Raw genomic sequence first — 4,975 nt, 5'->3', positions numbered from 1 at the left:
TGCTCCAGGTGAGGCTCGAACTCACAACCTCGGCATCACTCTGCAGGTTACTGTCTTATAAGTACCGCGCGCTGACCGATTGCGCCACTGGAGCACTTCTTATACTGTCACTATCTTCGTATTTTCATCTTAGATCTTTGACCCTTTTACAGTGTGTTTTCAGTTCATTAAAATTAACTGTAACATTTGACTACACTGTAAGGAGTTGGCTGTTAATTTACAGTTATGATAGTCCCATTTTAACCAAGCTAGCTCCCTAGCGCTAGTGTTAGCTGATAACGTAGCATCATTCCAGCTCCAGATCCATTCTGCACATGTACTGGTTGCAAAACACCAACATGGGGATGGGCATTAACCAAGATAATCACAGCTAAAAGCTGATTTTGGAACTTTAAAACTGGAAAAACCAAACAATGATGTCACAGTTACTATGTCCACTATTTTTATACAGTCTATGGTCTGAATGTAATCACTTCTGATATAGGATCATAATGGCTGTCCAGTTTGAGAGATACGTACTGTAGTGTAGACAGTGTATTGATGAAAGTATCCATATTGAGACCAAAGTTATGATGAGGAGTTACCAGTTTATTACTTGACCATAGGTCAATAAACAACATAGGTTGTGTTGGTTGGCTCTTCTCTATGGTCTCAACGATTTTACTATCTGCTTGCGCAGCTTATCTACTGTATAGTCAAGGCACCTGCTCACACAGAGGGGTGAGGGGTGATTGAGAGAACTGCACCATGGTAAAAGTCACCTGCTCCAGGTGAGGCTCGAACTCACAACCTCGGCATCACTCTGCAGGTTACTGTCTTATAAGTACCGCGCGCTGACCGATTGCGCCACTGGAGCCTATAAGCAGAGTCTCACAATGTTGAATAATGGCACAGTGCTGAAAGTCTAGTAAAGGATAAAAATATGCTTTAAGACATCTCATAGAGTCTTATAGAATGATATCAAATATACTGTATATTAAAGAACTATAGGGGGAAAGTGTTGTGCTGGGACTCTTCACCCGTGAGCGTACTCCGGTTAGGGAATAAGGACACCGTTTTGACTTTAACTTCTTTATCTTAAACTTTTTCAGCAGCAGCTCAGTACACACACATTATTCAACACATGCTGATTCCAAGGACCCCGAACGTAAAACATAGCTGCCCTGTAAACTGCCCGACTCAAACAGACTGAACTAAAAAGTGCCTGAATAAATTATTAACCTGTTTAAATCAACAATATCAATATAATCAAATTAAGAGATTAACAGGGTGTATTTGCTGGTCACAAAGGGAATTTATAATACTGTATGTATGGCCCTTTTTTATGTGTACTGTTGCCAATTATCCAAAACTCAGCTGCCTGCTTGCTCACCCACTCCTGCTCCAGAGAAGACATCACACCCATACTTCAGCACCTTCACTGGCTCCCTATCCAGCACTGAATCCACTTCAAGATCCTGCTCATCTCCTACAAAGCCCTCAATAACCTTCTCTCCAGACTCACTTCACGCCTTCAAAAATCAACTCAAAACCCACCTTTTCAAAAATAGCTTACAAGACCTGAACTGGAATCTCTCATCTCTGTTTAGTTCTGTTTTCTTCTGCATTTTGTGCTTGTGTGTGTCTCAATTCTGTTATGTTAAGTGACTTTGAGTACCTTTTAAAAGCGATATAAAAATCCAATGTATTATTTTTTTTAAATTATTATTATAACCATTGTATGTCTAAATAGACTACTTTATGAACTGATGTCATGGTCTTTACGAACGGCAAGTCATGGTCTCAATCAGATGAGTTTTTCCAGTAACGACCAAATGAGCAGTGGAGTAGTACAATGCTTGGACAGCCAGCCGCTTAAGGGCTAAAATTTAACAACTAAATTCTCCATCGACACACTCTTGTCACTCTTGTCTCACTCTTGTCAGGCTTATTTTCTGTAACCAGCGTGGCATTAAAGAAAGCATGGTGGCCAGTCATTCAATAGTTTAGCTAGCTAGAAAATTAGCGCAACAGTGGGCTGGTGGCCCGTGTTAGCGCTGGGTGTAATGAACATTCTGCCTCACTGTTCACTCTTGGCTTCATGTCAGTATCCAGTATGGCATTAACCCATTTAAGCCAGGAAAGCTGATACATCGTTTTGTAGTATTTGTAGTTTTTTCCACCTATTTTCCGTCTCTTGGCCAATGAAATGCATCAGAATACATGTGGGATGTTGCAATGCAACATGGGACTTTTCCAGAACTTTGAAATCATCGCCAAAAAAAGACACAAAATGACCAAAAAAGACACAAAAAGACACAAAATGACCAAAAAAGACACAAAATGACCAAAAAAGACACAAAATGACAAAAAAAGACACAAAATGACTTAAAAAAGACACAAAATGACAGAAAAAACTAAATTACTTCAAAAAAGACACACAAAAAACTAAATGACTTAAAAAAAGACACAAAATGTCCAAAAAAAGACACAAAATGACTAAAAAAAGACACAAAATGACTAAAAAAAAAAGACACAAAATGACTAAAAAATGACAAAAAAAGACACAAAATGACAAAAAAAAAGACACAAAATGACTAAAAAAAAAGACACAAAATGACTAAAAAAAGACACAAAATGACCAAAACAGACATGAAAAGACACAAAGTTAGAATACACGTGGGAGTGTCGCAATGCAACATGGGACTTTTCCAGAATTGAAATCATGGTGGAAGACAACTAAAAACTTATTTTAGGCTTATTTTAAAATCGCACATAGGTTTTACAGGCATTTTTTCCAGGCGTTTTAGGCCTAAATGGGTTAAAGAAAGCATGGTGGAATTAGCAAGCTGGCTAGCTAAATATCCAGCCGCTCATCACCAAATGTGCCAACACACTTCACACCCCCACAGACATCTGTTGTCATAATAACTAACACCAGTTGCCGTTTTGTTACATACTACCCAAATTACCACAACAAACATTGTTCTGGTTCTGTTCTAGTCTGATCTATTTCTATGAATGGAACACTTGGCAGACATAACAACAGTAACTAAGGTGTGCATCAAAACAATATTTACTAGTGTGATCTCATCAGCAGTGTTTTGACAAAGTCATTTTCTTTGAGACCTTTCAACTTGTGATACATCATCGTTGACAGAATACAACTATGTCTTTGAGACTGACTTCAGCAGTTTGTGGCGACACAGAAAAGCACGTTGAGGAGCTGAAACCTGAGCTCCAAAGGGCAGAAGAACACAGACTCTCTCCGGAGCAGAGGATTAATGAGCTCTCCGCCAACCTGGAGTCAGAGACCACTGAAGACAAGTCTCTCTGGGAGCACAATAGGCTGGTTCAGAGTGTGAAGAGAGAGCAGGATGCCCTCCGCCACGACATGCAGCAGGCGATCCATCTCTTGGAAGAAGAGTTCTTAGAGAGGGAAACATCTTTGCGCATGGAGCTGGAGGACCTGAAAATCCAACTTCATGAACAGACCTCAAAAAACCTTGAGATTGAAGAAGACTGTCAGATCATCCGAACATATATTGGCCGGATAGAAGTGCAGGACAAGCTTCTGTTTCTGATGTTTGCCCAGATCAAGAACTTGATGAGGGAGCTGAAATCTGTAAGGAGAAGGCTGCAGAGACAAACAAGAGACCATCTACTTGTAAGAGGAGCTGTTGGGAGAGGAGAGGCCACATCTACCTCTCCTACATCTTAAGATAAAAATAAATTTTAGAACATTTTAAAGCAAAAACGTTGTCCTTAATAGTTGTTTTTAACCATAATATACAGCTTAAACTTGACTTAAAGCACACAATGACCACTTATGATGACTTATAATGTATTGTAATAGCTTGTAATATATTGTTTCAGTAATGAAAAAAATATATAATGTCCACCCATGTGAAACATATTGTTTCTTAGTTGCAGTTCATTAATACTCCACAAGGTGAAGCTATGAGGTAGACAATGATGGAAAATATACTGTTCATTTAATACAACATTTTTTTCCTGGTTTTCAGATACTGTACTAGATATTTCAATATGTTAAAATCAAAGCATCACAGGAATGCTATATTTTTTAATTAAAGTTGAATTCATTATATTTATATTTATCGATGTGACCATGAGTTTGGAGATATAACAATCCCTACCATTTCCATCACATGGTAATATTGTTGTCATTTTAAAGCAAAAACGTTGTCCTTAATAGTTGTTTTTAACCATAATATACAGCTTAAACTTGACTTAAAGCACACAATGACCACTTATGAAGACTTATAATGTATTGTAATAGCTTGTAATATATTATTTCAGCCTAAAACCCAATAATAGAGAAGCTTTGTAGTGACAACAGCACAGATTCCTGCTCTAGAGCCTCTATGGTCTCATCAACAGTAAGTGACCTAAAAACAAACAAACCAGTAAAACAGCAACCATGACTGATGAGGAATTGATGGCTGTCTTCACAGCAGCTTCAGTCACAGAAACAGAAACAGCAGCACCTGCTGGCTTCCAGGTGTAACACATGTAAACTGCTGGTCTCCATGTGTCCAAAGCTATAGAGTGCTATAAAAAGAATAAATCTGTAAAAGAATAAGACAGTGAATGTAGAAATGTGAAGAGTGACAAATAAAAGTACATTTAAAAAGAGTTGAAATATAAAAATAGATCAAATAATATTTGAATGTGAAAATATAAAAAAGCACTATATAATAATAATAATAATAATAATAACACACACACACACACACACACACACACACACACACACACACACACACACACACATATAAAATACAGACAAACACAAATAAAATAAATTAAAATGCTATTATTTCATATTTTATATAATTCATTCCACATTATTTATTCTTTTGTTTCTTTTTCTTTATACTTCTGTATTATTTTATTTACTTTTTAAATTACTCTATGCATCCCTGTCTATGTTTACACATTTAAAAAATATATATATTTTATAGATGTATGTACT

General features: G+C 37.1%; 2 non-coding genes across 2 annotated transcripts; both read right to left on the bottom strand.

Annotated features, from left to right (window-relative positions):
- trnai-uau (transfer RNA isoleucine (anticodon UAU)) lies at positions 1 to 94 on the bottom strand. The gene is made up of 2 exons: positions 57 to 94; positions 1 to 36 (listed from the first exon to the last, which is right to left on the bottom strand). It is a non-coding gene; the product is annotated as a tRNA-Ile (tRNA).
- A 668-nt stretch (positions 95 to 762) lies between these two features.
- On the bottom strand, positions 763 to 856 carry trnai-uau (transfer RNA isoleucine (anticodon UAU)). The gene is made up of 2 exons: positions 819 to 856; positions 763 to 798 (listed from the first exon to the last, which is right to left on the bottom strand). It is a non-coding gene; the product is annotated as a tRNA-Ile (tRNA).
- Positions 857 to 4,975: the final 4,119 nt, after the last annotated feature.

The sequence above is a fragment of the Centropristis striata genome, chromosome 21 (assembly GCF_030273125.1).
Source record: "Centropristis striata isolate RG_2023a ecotype Rhode Island chromosome 21, C.striata_1.0, whole genome shotgun sequence".
Taxonomy (NCBI): Eukaryota; Metazoa; Chordata; class Actinopteri; order Perciformes; family Serranidae; genus Centropristis; species Centropristis striata.
This window is presented reverse-complemented; position numbering and strand designations above follow the sequence as displayed.